This window comes from Netta rufina (assembly GCF_964035555.1).
Source record: "Netta rufina genome assembly, chromosome: 3".
Classification (NCBI taxonomy): domain Eukaryota; kingdom Metazoa; phylum Chordata; class Aves; order Anseriformes; family Anatidae; genus Netta; species Netta rufina.
Window position 1 is genome coordinate 108,224,175 of NC_140125.1, and position 23,864 is coordinate 108,248,038.

Sequence of the window (23,864 nt, forward strand, 5' to 3'; positions counted from 1 at the left end):
CATTGAGGTTTCTTTTCATTTACTTCCTATTGCAATGTATACATAGGTAAGAGTTCAACAAAATATGTTGCTCCGTCCACTTGTACTTTTTGATAATTTTTTTTTCTTATTCAGGTTTCAATCTAAGAGCAAGATTTTCTTCCTATCTTTCTCTCTCTCTTTCTCTCCCTCTCTCTATCTCTTTTTTTCTTTCTTTTTTTCTCTTTTTCTTTCTTTTTTTTCTTTCTTTCTCTTTTTTCTTTTTCTATCTTTCTCTTTCTCTCTTTCTCTCTTTCTTCCTTCCTTTCTTTCTTCCTATCTTTCTTTTTGTTCCTTCTTTCTTTCAACATGTGACACTTTGTCATTAGTCCCTTACCCATACTTTAAATTTTAAACTTATAAGTATGTCAATAACTATCTCTTATCTCAGCAGATATATCATGGTATTTCCTAGAAGTCATCTGTTATGGAATATCATGCAGTGCAATATAAACAAAACTTGCCAGAGAAAACTTATTTTGGAGGATTCTTACCTTAGCTTTTCATACTAGAAGGTAGAGTCAATCAAAATATTGAATTTTTACTGTTGTGCATATGATGACAACCTCACCTTTTCTAGAAATTTACTTGTTAAATGATTCCAAAAAGAGAAAGTCTCCTATTAATTCTTCATTTTACCTTAATTGACCTCAAATATGTGTTTTTCAGGAACTGTATCAAGTTTTTAACATGAATTTTGGGAAGGACCCCCAGCTCATTACAAAAATAAATAAATAAATAAATAAAAATGCAATAAATAAATGAATATGTTTAAAGACTTCTGCTGGTCATTTCAATAAACAGCAGTATTTATCTTGGGAATTGTGAAAGCCTGTACTAAATGTTTCATATAACAGTCTATCATATAGCTATAAATAAGCTAAATAGCTATGAGCTGCTGAAGTTTGGTGGATCTGTGAAAAATTCATACAGCTTCTAGACTTATCTTTGCAGTTCATACGGAGTAGTCTATATTAAAAAATAGACACTAGAAAACAGAGGAACCAATAAAACTAGAATGTTTCAAGCATTAATTAACGGAGTAAATAAAACATGACATCTTCAAAATGCCAAATCTATACTGGAGAAACTGCTACAGAAAGCCTTTCTGAATAGGCCTGTAACCCACAACCATCAAGTTCAGCTGTTTCTGAACAAAGATTCATTTTTTTGAATTACAGTTGTGATCCAGTAGATCAGTTTTACAGAGTATGCTACTGAGTTGCAAGAGAGTAGGTAATGTATGATAAGTAAAAACAGAGAAAGACCTTTGAGAAACTAATTTTTATCAGCTCAAGGATTCAAAATACTTTAATGAAAAGAGTTAAAATGCTAGCAAAATAAAGAATAATGAATCAGGAAAAAAAAAAAAAAAAGGCAAGATCAAAGATGAGCCTGTCACGAGGAATAATGGAGGTAGACTTTTCCCTGTCTGATGACTACCAGATGACAGGGACTTATCAGCTGTCTCAGTGGGAGTGGGAACATATTAATGATTAGGCTAGTAAAATATAAATCTTAGCTATCTATTATTAACAAAGAGAAACTTAACATGAATTAGCAAGTGGCCCAAATCCTGCTTGTAGAGTCTCTTTGTATATGGCTCAGGATGCACAAACAAACATCTGGGTGGAAGGAAGTTACATACCCATGCATGAATAAGGAAACTATCACATAGATGACACACCTTTATTCTCAGCATGGTTTGGGAAGTAAGTAAAATGAGCTGAAGAGTCTGCTGCTTGTATTCAGTAGTAATTAGAACAGAGAAATCAATTGATTTGAAGTCAGTGTCAAGCCAGCACTTCCTCCTTAACCCAGGGAGGTTCCCTGGATGATCTCCAGGTCCATCTCAGTCTCCCAGAATTTCTCCATGAAACTTCCTTTATTGGTATGCACTCTGTCAATAAAGTTCTGATGGGGACACCAGGAAGAGGGAGTATCCAGTGCGTGGCCAAGAAATGGTTAATTATTTACTTAGGCAATGTGTAGCATTACTGCCATCCCCAAAACAATATTATTGATTTGGCCATCCTCAAACGGAAGGCAGAGTTCAGAAGAAACTTCTAATGGCTGAGCATTGTAAATGCTGAATAAGCTCTACAGCATCCCACATGCATGTATAGGCCATCCAGTTGTGCTAAGATTATTATCGTCCCAGGCTCAATGACTACACTACAACAATGACTACTTGTTCACTACATTCACATCACCTGTGAAACTCAATCTTAGCTTGGCCAGCAATGATATAACAGATGTGTGGTAGGAGATAGATACTGTCCATCAAAGTCACAAAGCTAGGAGTTCATAAAAATTATGCTGTATTGCTGGACTGCTTCTTCGTGCATGAATGAGGAAACATGTTCTTGTCCTTCAGCATGGCCTTTTCCAGATTCTAACTACTCTGGAAGTTTCAGGACTTCTATGACCTTTCACTCACAGAACCACAGAATTGAAGGGGTTGGAAGGGACCTCAAAAGATCATCAGGTCCAACCCCCCTGCCAAAGCAGGTTCCTTAGAGCAGGCTGCTCAGGTAGGTGTCCAGATGGGCCTTGAATATCTTCAGAGAAGGACACTCCACAACCTCCCTGGACAGCCTGTTCCAATGCTCCATCACCCTCACTGTGAAGAAGTTCTTTCGCATGTTGGTGCGGAACTTCCTGTGCTTTGTCTTGTGGCTATCATCCCTTGTTCTGTCCCCACAAACCACTGAAAAGAGGTTGGCCAAATCCCACTGTCTCTCACACCTCAGATACTTAAACACATTGATGAGATCCCCTCTCAGTCTTCTCTTCTCAAGGCTGAAAAGACCCAAGTCCCTCAGCTTTTCTTCATAGGGAAGATGCTCCAGGCCCCATATCATTTTTGTGGCCTCTCACCTTTGTGTCATCAGCGTACTTGCTGAGGACAGACACTATTCCCTCGTCAAGGTCGTTGATGAAGATGTTGAACAAGACCGGACCTAGCACCAACCCCTGGGGAACACCACTAGTCACAGGTCTCCACCCAGACTCTATGCCACCGATCGCAGATCACCAATCTGAGCTTGGCCAGTCAGCCAGTTCTCAACACATCTTATTGTTCAATCCTCTATCCCACACTTTCTCAGCTCTGCTAGCAGGATGTCATGGCAGACAGTATTTAAAGCCTTGCTAAAGTCAAGGTAGATGACATCCGCTGCTCTCCCCTCATCTGCCCAGCTGGTGATGCCATCATAGAAGGCAACGAGGTTGGTCGAGGTTGCTGACTACTTCTCATAACATTCTTCTCTTCCAATTGCTTGGAGATGGCATCCAGAACAAACTGTTCCAACATCTTACCAGGGACAGAGGTGAGACTGACTGGCCTGTAGTTTCCCAGATCCTCCTTCTTGCCCTTCTTGAAGACTGGAGTGACACTGGCTATCCTCCAGTCTTCAGGCACCTCTCCTGTTCTCCAGGACCTTTCAAAGATAATAGAGAGCGGTTTGGCGATCACCTTTGCCAACTCCCTTAGCACACGTGGATGCATCCCATTGGGACCCATGGATTTGTGTGCATTGAGCCCACTTAGACGCTCCCGAACCACTCCCTCATCAGCCTGGGAGGAGCCCTCTGTTTCACAGACCCTTTCTCCTCCCTCCGGGATCGAGGAGTCCCAGGGTGGAGTCCCTGAAGCAAAGACTGAAGCAAAGAAAGCATTCGGTAACTCCGCCTTCTCAGCGTCTCTCCCTACCAGGACAACACCCCTCTTGTTCCTCAAGGTACTCACATTATCCCTAGTCTTCCTTTTACTGTTTACATACTTAAAAAACAAACAAACAAACAAACAAACAAAAAAACTTATTATTATCCTTTATCTCTTTTGCAAGCCTCATCTCTAGCTGGGCTTTAGCCTTCCTTGTTACATCCCTGCAGGCCCTGACAACACTTCTATACTCCTCCCAAGAGGACAGGCCCTTTTTCCACATTTCATAAACCTTCCTCTTCCTTTTGAATTTGTCAATGAGCTCCTTGCTCAACCACGCAGGTTTCCTGCCCCCTTTCCCTGATTTCCTACTCTTAGGGATGCACCGATCCTGAGTGTGGAAGAAGTGCTGTTTAAATATTGCTTAGCTCTCACAAGCACCCTTGCCTTCTAGCAACCTAGCCCATGAGATACCCCCAAGCAGGTTCCAGAAGAGGTCGAAGTTGGCTCTCTGGAAGTCCAGGGAAGCAATCCTGCTTTTAGCCTTACTTCTTCCACCACGTTTCATCTTGAACTCCACCATCTCATGGTTGCTGCATCCCAAGCTGCCCCTGACCTTCACATCCCTAACAAGCCCATCCCTGTTGGTAAGGAAAAGGTCCAGGAACACCCCCATCCTCATCAGCTCCTCCACCACCTGCATCAGAAAAATTATCTTCAACACATTGTAGGAACCATTTGGACTGTGCATGCTTGGCCAAGCTGCTTACCCAACAGATGTCTGGATAATTGAAGTCCCCCATGAGAACCAGCACCCGGGATTGTGATTGTTTTGCGCCTCTGTGAGAGCATATTTAAGACAGGGAAAAAAAAAAACGCTGCGCCACACAGCAGCTGGGACAGTGAAGGGAGTGAGAAACAGCCTTGCAGGTGCCAAGGTCAGTGTAGAAGGAGGGGGAGAGGTGCTCCAGGCGCCGGAGCAGAAATCCCCTGCGGCCTGTGATGAGGACCATGATGAAGCAGGATGTCCCCCTGCAGCCCATGGAGTACCATGGTGGAGCAGGGTTCCATGCTGCAGCCTGTGGAGGAGACCACGGTGGAGCAGGTGGCCCTGCACCGACGGAGGCTGCCGCCTGTGGAAGACCCCTGCCGGAGCAGATTCCAGGCCGGACCTGTAGCCCGTGGAGAGGAGACCACGCAGGAGCAGGTGACCTGGCAGGAGCTGCTGCCCGTAGGGGAGCCAGGTTGGAGCAGTTTTCTCCTGAGGGATGGACCCCGTGGTACGGACCCATATCTGGAGCAGTTCTGGAAGAGCTGCTGCCTGTGGGAAGCCCACGCTGGATCAGTTCATCAAGGACTGCATCCCATGGGAGGGACCCCACAGCACAGGGGACGAGAGTGACTGAGAAGGAGCGGCAGAGAAGAAGCGCTGTAGACTGACCATAACCCCCATTCCCCCGTTCCCCTGCGCCGCTCCGGGGGGAGGAGGTGAAAGAGGGTGGTTGGGGGGGGGAAGGTGCTCTTGGTTTGCTTTTTTCTTTGTTTTCTCACTTCTCTAGCTTATTAGTAAGGAGCAATAAATCTTACTATCTTCTTATGCTGAGTCTGTTTTGCCCGTTACAATAATTATTGCGTGATTTTCTCGTCCTTATCTCAACCCTTGAGCCCTTTTCACATATTTTCTCCCCATTCCTCTTTGAGGAGGGGGAGTGAGAGAGCGGCTGTGGTGGAGCTCGGCTGCCCACTCGAGCAGAACCACGACACAGTGACAACTTCCTCCAACCCTTGTCTGTCACTTTTAGCTCCCCTCCCTTCCCCTGTTTACTCCTGACAGCTGTAGTCAACTTAGCATGTAAGTAGAAGAATGTCCTATATGGACCATAGAGTTCATTTGGGACAAATATAAACTAAACTGAAACAAAATAAAGGTGTCCACTGAGTATTGCTTACTCATTTAACAGATCAGATGATCTATTTGCAAAAGGAACCTCTTTGTTCGATCTCACAAACCATTTCATAAACTCAGAATAACAGACTAGCTTTAATGGATTCAGTGAGTTAATTTATAAATTTCTTCATTGAAACTGCTTTCAAAGAAGACTGTCTCATATAGTCTTCATATGCATTTATACATATATAAAATTAGATAATCCCTTATGAAGAAACCTGACGATATAAATTGTAGAAGTGTTGATCCAGCTATATTTAGTACAAAGGCACGAGGTAGGGTAGCTGGTTTTTGAACACTCATATATACACATTCCATCATGGTTGTTTGTTGTTGTTGTTTTGTTTTGTTTTGTTTTGGGTGGGGGGTTGTTTTAATATAATTATTTACAGTTACACTTTTGCCCAAAATGAAGGCAGTATAACAGATAGAGTGTAAATAAGTAGCTGAAAAAAAAATCAGTTGTTAAAATGTACACGGAAAGGTTTTGCTTTCAATTTATCTTGCTTTTGCCGAAGGTGATGTTTTTGAGGCAGTGGGGCAGTGATGAATGACAATGATAACTGAAGAAACTTTTGAGTCAGGTGCAGGGAATTAAAGACATGCTGTAATGACAGTCCTACAACAAATGTCTGTCCAAGCCATTCATCCAGGGGCTTGTTCCAATTACAGATTGAAAAGCACGAAGCTTATGGGGACTGTATGCTTTCAGATATTTGTTTGCTATCATTTAGAAATGTGGGGGATCTTTTTAGTTTCCAGCCTCAAATTTTCACTTCACGTTTGAGGGGTTTTCATTTTCTCTATGTAACTCTTCCTTTTTTCCTCTTCTGTTCTGATCTGATAATATGCTTTTCACTTGGACACGGTTATCAGAGGTCTCCAAGCACACCTGAATCTTTAGAAAAATCAGGGTTCAGCTCAGAGGACTGCCAGCTTTGCAGGTATTATGTTTGCCTCTCACATTTGGGACCTCACAAAGCTGGGAGTTATCAGCACAGACCACCAGCTGGCACAGCATTCCTTCTAGACATGCCTGTGCATATTATTACTTATATCCTTTGCCTAAGCTATCTGTTTTGCATTTTGCTCTTTGGACGAGTTCACTCATGTGCTGCATCACGTCTTAAAATAGAAAGCAAGAAGCAAAAGACACCAAACTTTTGACACTCAAAATATAGCTGCCAGATCTGAAGACAGTCACCCTAAGCTCTGTTTACAGTGATTATGAAGGTACATCTGTAGAGGGCAATTCATCTTATGTATCTGAAGTATCTAACTGAGATATCTTGCTTCAACTTTACAAAGTTTTGCATCAGAAGTGACAGCCAGAGACACTTCCAGTGATGACACTACTGACTCTTTTTAATAAAATAGCCCAGTGTCCCCTTTCTCCAAACCTCAGAGTCTTGATTCCAGAAGTAAAATATCTGAGTAATCTATCTGCCCCATTCCAAATCATCTGTGAATGCTTCAGTTAAAGGATTCACACCTTCCATTTTATGGATCTAAAGTAGCCAAGGATGTGGAGGAGGGAGACTTTGTATGCTGAAGCTGGGATAAGATGCAGCCAGCAGCATCAGAACATGCAGGTGCAGAAAAAGCAATTTGTAATATGGCTCTTGCTTAAGTGTTAGGCAAACAACCTGTAATTTAACACATAGGATGGGCTGATTTCTAGAAAACTCTGCCATCATCAATTTTCTGATTGGAGACATGGAGACATATTCACAGAAAATGTCGAAAACACAAAGCCCAGGGATTCCCACCAGGTTAGGTACCAGCTCTGAATTAGGAGGTACCAATGGTGTTCCTTGCTACATTTCAGACAGAAGTGCTGCATTCAGTTGCAGCTAATTCTGGTATGTCTGCACTGAGTACAGACATTTGCTCTAGTAAAGCACCTTCCCAGAAATTACAGGGTAGGGACTGGTCCAGTTGGCTGGCAAGTGGTCCTGTGAGTGCATAAACAAATGCAAATTGATATTAGTCTTTGAATTTAATGTGTCAGATTGCAGGGGATTTGAAAGACTTGTTTTCATGTTTCTTATTGAGAAATGCCAACATTTAGCATGTTACCTACTTAAAATCCCAACACATAACTGCTAATTAACTCCACATAATATAGTGGAGATGGGGTGCCAAAGTCTTCCATTTTCAATGCTGAGGACCTAAACTGCAGAATTCTAGTGCTGAACACTATAATGCCTATGTTTTTGTGTGTGTGTTTTTTGCCTGTTTATTATTATTATTATTATTATGTTTTGTTTTGTTTTGTTTTGTTTTAGTCTTATAAAATTACTGTTATGAAGTACAGTTTAGGAATTTAGTAAGTCATGGAACCTGTGGAACCTCATTAAATCTGAAACCTGTATCATCTGTCTGGCCAATGGTGTTACCAAAACTGCATGTGCACAACAAATTACTGTTCACGAATGTAAAATAATGTCCTTCATTGAAAAACAGAATTACAATCAGTTCAGTTAGCTCCATGTCTCACCACACTGCAGCAAAAGCAGCTAAGCAACATTTCACAAATCCATTTTACAGCAACAGAAACTAGTGCATAAGGAACTGATTCCTTAAGGTCTCAGGACATGTCAGAAGATGGTCAGAGGCAGTCATGACCATTACATTCTGTTCCCATTAGAGCCAAGGACAAAATTGCTGTTGGTTTCAGTGAAGACAGAACTTCAACCTGAAGATCATTACTCCCAAATATCAAAAGACATATATTTTCTGTAAGTACTAAAAAATAATAAAAAAATAACATTTTACAGTCTGCACTTTCTGTTATAGAAATAGAATGAATGAAATTGACTCAATATGAACGGCCAAGGAAGCAGTTTTTCTTGTATGTATTTTTAATATATTGGTCAGCAAGTTCTGTCATTAATGCTGAAGAGAGATAAGCTTAGGACTTCATCTTCACATAAAGATAGCATTGTACTCTTCCAATAGCATAAGCAGAAATTTAATCAGAAACTAATAATGTATTTCACTTGTGCTTGCCTTGCTGTAAATTAAATAGTATAATGTAAATGAAAACAGTACCAAAGGTACGGCAGCAAATTTCACATTATTCCATTTAAGAAAGCAAAGGTCAAAGTTCGTTGAATTCTTTTTTCTAGCTACCAAAAGAAAGACAGTAGAGCTCCAAAATATACAGTTACTAATTCTTCATCATAAAGGAACAGGTCCCACACCATGAGGAGACAGAAAAATAGAGTATGGTGTAGAAAATTGAGGTTGATGAGATAGATGGGGAAAAAATATTCTACTAATAACTAATCCCTCTTCAGCCAAAAATAATCCTTGTAACTGAAAAAAAAAGTAACTTTACTTAATAATTTAGATGTATTGACGATGTATTTTATTGCAAAATGAATTCATAGCAGGTAATAACTTCACAAACTAGAGAGTCTTTAAAACAGAAATAATATTCTGTGACTAGCTTTTCTCCAAATTTCTTTTTTTTTTTTTTTTTTTTCCTTTCTTTTTCTTGCAGATCGTGCAACAACACTTCAGTTTAACCAAAACCCAGAAGGAAATAAGTGTGGAAGATGTGTACAGATTTACTGCAGTTATGAACTTGTAGTTCTTACCCACTGTTTTAGGTATTTCACTCCAATGACCAACTGCACAGATGTTAGCACTTTCATGAGTGTTAATAGAGCAAATTAACAGGTAAAATATCTTTTTATATTTATGGAGTGATGAGGACTGTAAAACTATAGGAAATTCACCCTTACAGTTTTGAGTGGACATTCAGTGTTTCATAAAAATGCCTAAGTTCTATCTCCTACCCATAAAATTATCCACTTGACTGACACTGAGAATATTACACTGAAAAAGGAGGAACATTTTTCTTCCCTGCTTCACATGCAATCTGTAGACCCAGGTATGAGAGCACAGTGAAATGTAGCCTTCAATTATTCCCACATTTCAACATTATTATAAATCAACACTCATATACCATATCTATTTTCAGTCCAATTATTTAGAGAATTATACGGACAATAATAAACATGATAGTGACTTAAAATGCATCAACACTCTTACAACTTGTGCTGAAATAGTAGCAAACAATCATTTTGGATTACCTGGGCTGATGTAGACTCGGAAAGATTGCAATCTTTCTGGGAGGAATGTGTGGAACAGTAAAAGTGTAGGGATATATCTGAATAATTTATTCTGCCAAAAACAGGATAGTCAAAATGCACAGGTAATGTATTTTGGTTTTATTCCAACAATTTCTTAAGATATGGGCAAAGAAAAGGCTGAGGAAATCTCAGGATCTACATAGGAAGCTGGGATCACATTGAAAAGGAGACAGGGAAATTATTTACAAATGAAATGGAGAAGAAAACAACAAGGAAAGTAAGGTTTCTTAGAACAAATGAAGGGCCATATTGAAGGGCAAATTTCAACCACCTGAATATCTGCTGAGAAAGCTATACAGCAGGATGTAAGCAATCCAGGAGACTCCCAGAGTGTGCTGGAGATAAATTCCTGGTCCAGGTATTAGACAAACCAACCAGAGGAGAAGTTTTACTGGACCTGGTGCTCAACAATGCAGATGAACTCATTAAAGAGTTGAGGACTGGAGGCAGTCTGTGCTGCAGTGACTGTATCTTGGTTGAGTTTATGGCCTCAAGGAACATGGGACTGGAAAAGAGCAAAGTCAGGACCCTGAAGTTTACAAGAACAAACTTCCAGCTATTTAAAGACCTAGTGGAGGCTGGTGACAAGTGGTGTCCCTCAGGAGTCTGTCTTAGGACCTGTAGTGTTTAATATTTTTACCAGTGACATAGTCAGTGGGATTGAGTGCATCCTCAACAAGTTTTCTGACAACACCAAGCCGAGTGGTGCAGTTGATCCAATAGAAGGAAGGGATGCCATCCAAAGGGACCTGGACAAGCTTGCAATGTGGAACCACATGAACTTAATGGGGTTCAGCAAGTCTAAGTGCAAGGTGCTGCTCCTGGGTCAGGGCAATCCCAGACATGAGTCGGACAACTTATTGAGAGCAGCCCTGAAGAGAAGGACTTGGGGGTTCTGAATGAAAAGCTTAACATGAGCCAGCAGCATGTGCTTGCAGCCCAGAAATCTAATAGCAAGCTGGGCTGCATCAAAAGAAATGTGACTAGAAGATCAAGGGAGGTGACTCTCCCTCTCAACTCTGCTCTTGTGGGACCTCATCTGGAGTACTGCATGCACGTCTGGAGTCTCCAGCATAAGACAGAATTGTTAGAGTGGGTCCAGAGGGCCATGAAGATGATCAGAGGGCTGAAGCACCTCTCCTATGAAGAAAGGCTGAGAGAATGGGGAATGGTTAGCCTGAAGAAAAATGTCTCCAGGGAGACCTCATTGCAGCCTTTCACCTCTTAAAGGGGGGTTATGGAAAAAAAAAAAAAAAAAAAAAGCAATTTTTTACTCAGGTAGATAATGATAGGAAAAGGAGAAATGTTTTTTAAACTAATAGAGGGTAGATTTAGATTAGATATAAGGAAGTAATTTTTCACTATGAGACTGGTGAGGCACAAGAACAGGTTGCCAGAGAGGCCCTGGGCAACTTGATCTAGTGGGTGGTATCCACTAGATCAAGTCTATGGCAAGGGGTTGAAACTAGATGATCTTTAAGGTCCATTTCTTACTCAAGCCATTCTATGAGCCTATGATTCTATGAATGAAATTAATTGAAATAAGAGTGTTAATTGTATAGAAGCATCTCATACATATCTGCAAAACTATTCCACTCATGCTAAAAATTCTTTATGATGGTGGCACAGGACTTGACATATCATGAATAGATTATGATGGAAATTATTAAAGAAACGGTACTCGCTGTTATTAATGAGCTGCTGCAGACGTCCTTGCATCACTTAAGGATCTTCAGTTCAGCTTCCAAATTTATGCTTGTTTTGGCTTTATTTTGTCAGTAGTTACTAAGTCTAGAGTAGGAAAATCTTTTTCCTTAATTCACATTAGCAATGGGATAGTCTGGAACCAACATCAAATGCATTGCCAGTAAACCACTGGCTTGTAGGTGATACTTAGACTACCCAGATTGATAGATATTTCCTTTTAGTTTAGTAGTTTCACAATGAAACAATACTCCATAAAGCACTCTAAGTGGTAGCTTTAACTACTGAAGTTGCAAAATGGTTTACCTTGAACTTCATTTTTAAAAGAAAACCTAGCTGAATGGATAGCAGGTAGCTGTCAAAGGATCGAGAAAGCACATGACTGCACATCATGATGATGTATTTTTTTTTTAGTAAAACATGATGTAATTAACTCTGGGTACTGCATGAAATGACTGATTTTGAAAATTATAAACAGATAAGATTTTGATAGCAACATTGAAAGTGGATTTCTGCTGGCATTTTTGCCACTTGGATATTCTCCAGCAATTCATCTGCAATTTTAATCAGAAGTAGAAATACAGATGCCAAAGAAACTAGTTGGGCTTTACAGAAATCTTCATGAAAGGAGAACTAGAACATTTTCCATTTGGCATCTAGAAATTTGTTTCTACATCTACAAAAATATTGGTTTCATAAAAATAAGAACTTCTCTAGCTGTAAAATTTAATGGATGGGTGCTGTAAAAGATGTAAAACGCTTTGGGGAATAAGTCTGGGGTTTAGTAAACACTGCCAAATTATATTAATGTATCTTTAAGACAGCCAAAATGGGAACATCTCAGACTTGATATTAAGACTGTTCCAAAAGACCTATATTTTATTAAAAAAAAAAAAAATGTGGAGTGACAAGAGACAAGTAATGTTATTTTGAAATACATGCATAAATTGTGTGTTTTGTTTTGTTTTGTTTTGTTTTGTTTTTCTTGTTTGCTTGTTGCTGTTTGTTGTTGTTGTTTTTTTTAATTTTTAGGGCACTACACCCTACCTGAGTGATGTAAGTAGCAAATCTCTTCCTTCAACTCTATATTAATGTTATTCAGCCACTGGGGTTTGACACTGACCTTAAATTGACTTGTTTCTAGGAAGGTAAGAAATTCTTTTGGAATCACATACAGCTTATTTTTGCTGCCCTTTAAATCATTTGTAATTTTCTACTCAACATCAGCATAAAGAGCTTTTCCACTGTTGCTATGGGAATGTCATGTTTCTCTCCATTATGCGATCCCCCACATACACTGACTTACATACATCCCTCAGCAATGCATTTGTACTTTTTTGTGTACACAGTCATGACAACATGCATACTGTAAAGAAAAGCATAAAATACATGCTGCATGTCAAAATGCTAAATCAGTTCAAGCAAGGCAATTGGAACTGTAAAAGATTCACTGAAAAGATTTTTCCTATGTCAAGACAACCAATCCTGCAGTCATGTAGAAATTAAGAAAGAAGAATCTGAAAACAAATCTCTTAAAGTAGTGGAAAATGGTGGAGTGTCACAGAGCCTTCTGACAAAGATCACTTCTTGTCATTATTCAGAGATCACCAGGTTCTACTCTCATACTTTTTGAGGGTTTTAATCCCTAGATTGTCCTTCAGCTCCTCCTTTTGATCCTCAGACTATACAGTAAAAGGAGTCTTTGTACATTGCCAATCAGTCCAAACACATTTTCAGCTAATAAAATTGATATCTTATTGATATAATATTCAGCAAACTTTACAAAAAGTATTGATTAACCTTCCAAAAACACCTTGAGACACATTAGAATTTCCCATCAATTTTAGTGTTGGGAAAATCATTGGTTAAATGCCTCACCCTAGGTCTGGGAGTAGGTCAGTGTCAGGAACATAAGATTACAGCTCCAGTCCTGAGATCATAATGCTTGGCAATTTTGTTTCATGTATGCCATTAATTGTACCATCTATAAAGGGCTTTGGAGACAAGTGATAAAAATAAGCCACAATACATTGGAGTGCAAAGACTCTAGACACTTACAAATGTAAAGTGTTTTATAGCAGGCAAATCAAACTTAAAAGCTGCCACTTATAGTCACATTCATTTAGGTTTTAAGAATCATCCTTCCTTACTGATGCTGCTTAAAAAGTAACTGTTTCCATTACTTTCCCATGCAGCTATAATCATGTCATTGCTTTGTATGGCTGTCTCACTCCCAGAGGCTTTCCTAACCACCCTTAAATGATTTGGATACAGTTTCTCACACATTAATATTAATACTTAATTGTGAACATCAAACTCTTTAATTGCTTTCATAGTGAATACTTGATGTGTCTGAGTAAGCATTCCTTACTTAAAGTTGTAGCTCCATTAGTAATTGTAATTATTGTATATGCCACAAATAAAAGCCTGAATTTAGTATACTTAAAGAGTGCAAGATATGAGTAATATATTACCTGACACAGAAAGTAAGGAGAAACACAGGGAGAAAATGTGAATATACAGAAATGTACCGGGAAATAGCTGGTCTGTAAAATGCAAGTTCTTTTTAGAGGTCAGAGTACACATTACCTTTTTAAAATTTACATTTTTCTCTTACTTTTCTTTGGTTTAAAATCTCTCTAGCATGATTTTTGGGAAATAGCCAGAATTTTCTCTAAAATGCAAGCCTAACCAAAATCCATTTTTTTTATAATTTTCCATTAGAGTAGTTTTATTTATTTTATGGCTTTCCAAACTCTGCACTGCAAGCTATACAGGCTTGCAAAACCATTGCACCTTCAGATGATGCCTCCCTTTTAAAGGCACCACCATCATTTTTTTCTTTTTTCAGAAGTAAATTCATAGAGAGGATCCAGGAGTAATCTATATCTTTTCTAACTCTACTTTGCACAGTGTATGAATTGCTGTGTCATATGTTGGGGAGTAGAGAAGCATCTCTTCTGGCTCATTCCTACTGTGGCAGCCTTCTACTCCACTGCTTTCTTATTACTGAAATTAATTTATGCAGATTTTCTGTGCACACTTGGTCTAACTAGTCTTATATCTAATAAATCCCAAATCCAAACAGAAAGATTGTGTAGAAACACAACTGTGAAAGAATTGTTTAAGTAGGTAAGAATAGCAGAAATACCAAGATACAGGACGACATAAAAGTAGAAAGCATTGCTTACTGTTCATCTGCCTTCACCACAAATGGTTACAACCACATGGCTATAAAAACATTAATTTCAGTAGCAAGGTAGTGAGATGGTATGAATTCAGCCTAGTAAAAGGAAGAAAAGATTAGAAATTTCTTTACCAAACTCTATTTTTCTACAAAACTAGCTAAAAGAACTCCGATCTGATGGCGTACTTTGAGCACTACTAAATGATGTCTGATACTCTGGAAGACTGGAAAAAACAAATATGGTGCCCATCAAAACAGAAACGAAGCATTATAGACCAGTTGGCTTGTGCTTAGAGAAAAATACTGTAAAACGTAATCAAACTATTCATAAATACCTTGAAGATAACACAGATATAAGTAATAATCTTCATAGACTTTCAAGAACAACTTGCAGACCAAAGTTACTGCTGCAAAGTGGTAACTTGTCTTGCGAAGATGGGATAAAAAGAGTGTCTATCATTTATCTTGACTGTGAAATGATGTCTTGCTAGTGTCTCAGATGACCTTCTCATAAGCAGTTCAACCAAATAAATAAAGCTGAGGAGAAACACTAACATTTGTAAAGAACAGTAAAGAGAGAGAGAGAGAAAACAAACAAACAAACAAACAAACAAAAAAAACCTTATGCCAAGCTCAAAGTTTGATGACAAAATTAGGGTTCAGACTGATCTTGACAAAGTGAAGGTATACTGATGTAGAAATAGGGTGCTATTCAACTGGGTAGGTACAAGATACAGCTTTTTAGGAATAAGCGTGGGCAGAAATGTAGAACAGATAGCTGGTGAATAGAGAGCAGCACCATAGGGTCTTGGAATCACTAGCGTCTGTGTTGCGTCTGTCTGAGCTGGAGTCACCTTTTCCCTGCAGCAGCCCACACAGTGCTGTGCTCTGCACTCGTAGCTGGAACAGCACTGATATCACTCCAGTGTTGTGTCTATTGCTGCGTAGTGCTGGCACAGCATCAGGACTCCTTCCAAGCACCCAGGAGCCAGCAGGCTGGGGGTGGGCAAGTGATGGGGAGGGGACATTGCCGGGGCAGCTGACCTAAACCAACCAAAGGGATATTCCATAACACCTGATGTCACACTCAGCAATAAAAGGGGGGGCTCTCATGGGGGAGGGGGCTGTTCCTCCTGAACAACCACTACGCGTTTGAGGCCCTGCTTTCCAGGACGTGGCCAAACACCGCTCGTTGATGGGAAGTAGAGAATAATTTTTTTTTCTCTCTTTCTGTGCTTCCACGCAGACTGATTGTTTCTTTTGTTTCTGTTTTTCCTCCCCATTCCCTTTCCCTTTAATTAAACCTTTCTCATCTCAAACCTCGAGTTCTCTGTGTTGTATTTTCAGAGAGCAGTTGTTGTGGAGCTCGGCTGCCCACCTGAGTAAAACCACCACAGCATCATAAAGTGAACCTGAGTCAGCAAGATTATAAAGTTGCAAGGAAGAAGATGTGCCCACATGAACAAAGACTGCACACTGTAGAATACATCTACTCTACTCAGTACTGGTTACGCCTAGATTACACTACCTTGTACAATTTTTGAGAATCAAAATTCAAGAAATATGTCACCTACTGGAAGAGACTTTGGAGAGAGTTGAGAGACCATCATAACCCAACAATAATTTTATTAATGTGAAGCATTTAACTGGATATGTTCTATACTGGTTTTGCCATATGTTGATATTTTTTTATTAATTTCACCATTTTTTTCTAAGTCCAATATTCTTTTTATATGATTATATACAGCTCTTTCCACTATTGCACAAAGACAGAACTAGACTGAAGATGATGCAGAAGCATGCAGAGTAGGAGACTTAGTTATACAGCCCTGCATCATTCACTACAGAAGTTGGAAATATGTAATACTTGGAGAAAGAAAAGCAGCATTTTTTATGAAAAAGGAAGATAAATATTGCTTTGGGGAATTCAGTTCTGTCAATGTAATGTAAAAGTCACTCTATTCAAGCATTTCACAAGTGATCATTAATTGTATGTTCTTCATTTCCTGTATTTTAATTAAAGGCTATGATTTTTCATTTGAATGCTTTCAGCTGCAGTTGAAATCATAGGAGCTGTGCTGTATTTAAATACAAAGCACTATATAATGCAGCGTATTCTGAGATAAATCAGGTCGAGATATTTAACACTGGCATTCAAAAACGATAGATGTTTCTGTATGTCACGTCTCTCTGACCATGTTCCCTCTATGTTAGATAAGAATAACAATTATTCATATCATGAAACTGCAGTATATATATAAGACTAGTGTTTGTGAAGCATTTGCACATTATAGTAAAGACTGCTATAGAAAACCCGTGGGGAACATTATCCCTTTTGTCTCCAGGGTAGTAAAGATAGAATGCAACCACATCAACATCCATTCATTAGCTGTGAAATAAATGGGACTGAGCCCTGGAGGAAGGTTATGCTCTAATGTACACACGAAGGTCCAAAAGTACAAGCAAGCTTCACAATAACATTTCATGACATCATATTCCACAGTCAAAATCTCTCAAGCTTTTAATATGGCTTATTAAATTTAGTAAATATCTATATAAATACGAAGTACCAAAGAGGATTATGGAAATTATAGTATTATCTAAATACTAATGATTCTGTAGTGTACATGTATATAAACCAGAAAGATCGTATATTGCATACAAGTGTATTTCTGCCTTTTTGGCATGCCAGTGGGTTCTCTGAGAGTAATACTTTGTGTATCTATGAGGTTATTCCTGCCAATGAAGTAAACGCAGCTAAGCTCCAGAGATTTACATCTAAACTTGAAGAAAACTGAGACTGGGATAAGCTGTGGGCAATTCACAGCACTATTCAGTCTGAACCTGTTGCTCCCAATTTTGGAGAGAATGCCCTAAGGGGAAACAAAATATTCAAGGAAAGTGATCTTGGTTGTCACGCACTAAAGAATGCAAGAATGACATGAGAATAAGAGCAAATGTGGAGGAACTTGACGCTGTTGCTTAGTGTTTAAACATACCAGTAAAAGAGTCCTGAGAATCTAGTTTCTTTTCCACTGACTGCTTAAAAACATCACATTGTAAAACTGTGGTACAGGAATGTTCACAGACTTGGTCAGAAGGACACTTGGATACAATAGCCCAAACAACTGAAACAGATAGGTGTTTACATGGTCAGTCTATCCAGTACAATGGTGGTTCTGGGCATGATTCAAATTGTATTAGGTACTTCAATGTGTTCAGCAGTGGAGAAAAGGGTTTTATAAATCACTTCTTTAGTTTTAGTTATCTAAATCCTGCTGATCAAGCAGCCTCATCTCAGCTACTTGGTCATGCTAGTCTTCTTCAAAGTACTGTCATGGGCATCATGTCTCATTATTTCCTCAGGTACATTTCTTTAAATGTACCTGTATTTATATAAGCACAAACAGGTACATTTAAATGTACTTGTATTTATATAAACACAGCTCTGTATTCCAACACCCTGTATTCTAACATGTCCAACATGATCCAGCACTCGTAATTCAACCAGAATATCATTCTATTTTTATCATAGAAAGAAAACATAAAATTTAGCCAAAAGCATTTTTGTGTGTCATAGACTATATGACATCAGAAAATTTGTCAGTCTGCTTTTACTGCTTCCTAAGAATTTAAAATCCTGTTTGCCTAAATGATACAATTTTATGCCTTCAAAATCTTCTGTGTGTGTTGGGTCTGTCTGGGATGGAGTCACTTTTTCCTGCAGCAGCCCACACAGTGCTGTGCTCTACACTTGTAGCTGGAAAAGCACTGATATCACTCAAGTGTTGTGTCTATTGCTGCATAGTGCTGGCACAGCATCAGGACACCTTCCAAGCCCCTAAGGCTGGGGGTGGGCAAGTGATGGGGAGGGGACATCACCAGGGCAGCTGACCTAAACCAACCATATATTCCATAACACCTGATGTCACATTCAGCAATAAAAAGGGGGGCTCTTGTGGGGAAGGAGACTGTCCTCCTGAACAACCACTACACGTTTTGTGGCCCTGCTTTCCAGGACATGGCCAAACATCACTCATTGATGGGAAGTAGAGAATAATATTTTTTTTCCTTCCCTCTGTGTTTCCACATGGCCTTACTGTTTCTTTTGTTTCTTTTTTCTCCCCAGCCCCTTTCCCTTTAATTAAACCATTCTCCTCTCAAACCTCGACCTCTTTGTGTTGTATTTTCTCCCCCTTCCTCTTTGAGGAGAGGGGGAGTGAAAAAGCGGTTGTGGTGGAGCTTGGCTGCCCACCCGAGTAAAACCACCACATCTGTATCAGCTGATTTAGGTTTTTATTTTATGTATTTTTCTATATTTTATTTTATCTATTTTATATTTATATGACTAATATTGCTATTAATACCATGTTAATAATAATGTGAATAATAATATAATTAATATTGTTTATATTATTTTACTTTTTCTATGGTATAGTTACAATATTTATTTTATTTTATTTTATTTTATTTTATTTTATTTTATTTTATTTTATTTTATTTTATTTTATTTTATTATTTTATTTATATAGTCAGTAAAACAAACTGTGTCTAAATGTGAAAGACAGTGCATTTCTGGTTAATATTCATATATCAGACATTATGTCCTAGGCACTTTGAGGTGTTCTGATGTTTTATCTTGAACCTCTTCCACAATGATGCCCTTAATTTAAGTTCAGTGATCATATATACTGTCATACTGAATAAGTATCTTGTTATATGTCTATAGGTTTTTTAAGTATTAGCTTTATTTCTATGTTTTTAAAGTATCAAAAAGTTTCTTTTTAATTCATAGAAGAATCCAGTCTTATGTAGACTAAAAGACCAAATAATTAAAGTACCGACTTATTGTAGACACCATTAAGTAAAAATGTCTTTTAAGTCTCACAGTAGTGTAACTTTGAGTTGAAAGAGACGAAAGAACAAAATGAGATCATTAATAAATTGTCAATGTTCTCTTTCTAAAGTGCCCTATTTTCCATGATAGCTTTCTGCTAGTCTCACCCTGTATATGATAAGATATACAATTGATTTCACATTCATTTACATTAATTAAAGCAGTATTATTTGGGTTTGGAACTGACAAGATGCTCAAAATACTTTTGATGCACTTCAGTGATCTATTATTAAAAATTATTTAATAGGATAATTGTAGTTTCTATTGGTTTGTTAGTTTTCTGATTCTCATCATGCATGAAAAATTTACTCTGCCAACAATATGCAATTTTGGCATAGAACAGGAAAATTGTATCCCCTGGTCTTTGAACTCTAGCACCTTGTCTGTCAATCACAGAGATTTCATCTCTCCTCTAAATCAAACACAATGTACTAGCCACAGCCATACACAGGCATGATATCAAAGAGAACTAATTAGCTAAAACCACTCCAAGTTGTTAAGAAGCTTAGCTCAAAATGAAGGAACTCATGGTTTCTTATTCAAAAGAACATTATCTTAGATTGTTTTTTCTGCATTCACACCACTCTTAACATCTTAGTTTTCCACCAGTTCCCCACTTGGGGGGAGGAGGTAGAAGAGAATGGATGAGGAGAAGCTGTTTTCAGCTTGTTTTTTTTTGTTTGTTTGTTTGTTTGTTTGTTTGTTTGTTTTTGTTTATTTCTCACTTCTCTAGCTTGTTAATGATACGCAATAAATTTTATTAATCTCCCTATGCTGACTGGTTTTTGCCTGTCACGATAATTGTTGAGTGATCTCCATGTCCTTATCTCAACTCTGGAGCACTTTTCACCATATTTTCTCCCCCTTTCCCTTTAAGGAGGGGGAGTGAGAGATCAGTTGTGGTGGATCTCAGCTGCCCACCTGAATAAAACCAACTACAAATTAATATCCAATTCATGTAAGTTAAACAGAATTTGTAGACCAGGAAAATACTTTATTAAGAATGGTGAGGAAATATGAAAATGGCTTAGGAAGTACAGGACTCTCACAGTACAGGTACTGTAGAGAACTTAGAGAATTTATTTCAACACATTATACCACAGTAATGTACTCTGAGTAAAATGGGATTTCAAGCTTGGGAAAACAGAGATGGAAGGCTGAGGGTTGAAGGTGTGAAACACGTAGCAGGACAACAAAGGGGAAAAAAAGAGAAAAGAGATTGATTTAAGAAGTAGAGGAGTTGAATCTGACCCTCATCTCTCAGTTGAAATTGGACTGTATCTATGTGGTAGACTTGAATTTCAATTTAAGAAAAATAATATTGATAAATATATTGAATAAAATGTAGGGTATTTCTTCAGTTGCTCATTAACGTCTATTGCAATTTAAGTAACAGATGCATCTTGCCTTTGTGTGTAAAGAAGTTTTCATGGACCTAGTATGTAAGATATAAGTGCCACAGGAAGCCTGAATACTTCTGGATCATCAGATAAAAGCCTTACGTAAGATTTTGGTGGTGCACCTTAAATGGTATTAGATGTCTATGGAAGGACAATTAGCTGTATCTTAAATGTTGACTTTAAACTGAGTTCAAACTTTTAGATTTATGCTGTTCACTACAGAGCCTGAAACATCTGCCAGTTTTGTAAACATTTGCATGTGGACACCTATTACTCAATTCAGTGAACCCTTTGCAATATCACCAGATCCCCAGATAACCCATATGGGTCTGGCAGATACTTGAGAACTGATCTTTTCAATAACAGCAGAACATCAGAAGGCACATCCATCCATATGTCAAACAGCGCTGGACACTTGGTTCAAAAACTGAATAAAGCCCCTGCTATTTAGCAGATTCTCATTTGGTTTCAGTGGGATTACCATGTGACTTTGTTATGCCGTCCTAAAGAAATTTCCATGATCCCATTTGTTGCAGCTATGGTTTAGAGGATTTAAAATACATTACTTCTGTGAGGTTTCATTATTCAGTTTTCCTAGAGAAAAGGATATTGATGAGCAAACAATTTTTGGACAAATAACCATTAATCTTGAATCTATCAGTATTTCAGCATTTACAAAAAAAAAAAAAAAAAAAAAAAATCTGTTTATTATCCAAATTATCCAAAAAGCTTTAAAATGAATACGAGGCCATGGCTCAGAACAAATTATTAAAAAAAAAATAAATTACTGTTTTTGTTGTTGGAGGCTTTGGGTTTTTTTCATTCTCTTTGATCAGTTTTCAATTTATAATTAAATGCAAACTTGAAAGCCTGGAAAATTAGAAAAAAAAATGCATTTTTAACATTCAGATGAAATGGGAAAGAGGTGAATCATTGATTAGTGTTAAAAAGGACTACCAAAATGTATTATTATAATCAAAAGACAAAACTGATTCACCTACTTCATCTGAATCTCTCGGGTTCAGATAAATGTTAAGCTTTCATCTTTTAATATTGCATTAACAGCAGGACTCCTTTTATTGGGAAAATACCAAAAATGTAGTTTCTGATTTCAAATGTCAATTACTGTTGTTACAAAAATAATATTTACAGTATGGAAAATATTGCACCATGTTCAATTTACATGGTTGAAAATGACTCACATTAGCATATTTTAAGAAACTATGATTAATTATAGCATTTCAGTTGAAAAGATAAAAATTTGCATTTGAGAAGCAGTATCATCTATGCAAAGGCTGGTAAGTTCTTAAAAGTCACTTTCAGTTGTGTGGAAGTGCCTTAATATTTAAAACATGGACAAATGAAATTGTTGAATGCCTAGTTAGGTAAATGAAAGCAACATTCTAAAAAAATAGCCATTTTAAATAAAAAGTGCAAATATTTTCCCCAAATCTACCATATATGAAAGAAAACTTCCCTAATAAGCAGCTTTTGTTGTTATCGTTTTCCTTAAGAAGATATCTAGCCAAAAAGTAGAAATTCACCCCCTCTGCTGAATGAAAAGGAAAGACACGTTGCAGAGTGGGGAGCTGAGTAAGACAGATTTGATCAGCTCTCTGAGTAACAACCAGTACAACTAAGAAAAGGCAACAGGTTATAGCAGCAGAAGACTCTCTTCTGAGAGGCACAGAGGCACTCATTTGCCAACCTGATCCTCTCTTCAGAGAAGTCTGCAGCTTACAAGAGGCTTATATTGAGGATGTCACCCAGAAACTGCCATGCCTCATACAGTATAACAATTGTTATCCACTGCTGTTTTTTCACGTGGGCACTAGTGATACAGCCAGGAGTAGACCGAGGAGTATGAAGGAGTACAGAGCCCTGGGAGCAGCAGCAAAGGACCCAGGAGTGAAGGTAATTTTTTCATCAGTCCTTCTGGTCAAAGGGAAGGGGATTGAAAGCAACAGTCAAATCAGGCAAACCAACATGGTTACAGGATGGGTGCCACAGATGGGATCTGCAGATCTCCACGCTGCAGCCCGTGGAGGAGCCCTTGGTGGAGCAGGTGGATGTGCCCTGGAGGAGGCTGCGGCCCATGAAGAGCCCCCATAGGACCAGGCCTCGGGCCGGAGCTGCAGCCTGTGGAGAGGAGCCCACGCAGGAGCATGGGGCCTGAGGGGAGCTGCCGCCCATGGGGGACCCGTGCTGGAGCTCCTGGGGGGTGGATGGACCCTCTGGTACGGAGCCATGTGGGAGCAGTTCTTGAAGAGCTGCTGCCTGTGGGCAGTCCCCTGAGGATCAGTTCAGGAAGGCTGGCATCCCGTGGGAGGGACCCCACGTGGAGCAGGGGCAGAGAGTGACCATGAAGGTGCAGCGGGGACAAAATGTTAGGGACTAGCCACGGTCCCCACTCCCCATTCCCCTGGGCTGCTTGGGGGGGGAGTTGGAAGAGGGTGGATGGGAGGGGGGGAGCAAGGGAGGTGTTTTTAGTTTTTCTTTGTTTCTCGCTTGTCTAGCTGTTAGTAATAGGTAATATTTTTTTCTAATCTCCCTATGTTGAGTCTGTTTTGTCTGTGACAATAATTGCTGAGTGATCTCCCTGTCCTTATCTCAACCCTTGAGCCCTTTTCATTGTATTTTCTCCCACTTTCCATTTGAGGGGGTGGAGTGAGAGAGCAGTTGTGGTGGAGCTCAGCTGCCCAGCAGGGTAAAACCAAACTTGTTATTGTATGAGTACTTCTGTTTCCACAAACAGCTCTGCATTTTCCAGTAAGAAAATAAAATCAAATTTACCAATCCTGGATGTGTTCTGTATTTCAAAGGAAAATGAGAGTAGGTTTATTATTACAATTTATTTTCAGAGTCTGTGAAGGTAAGAGC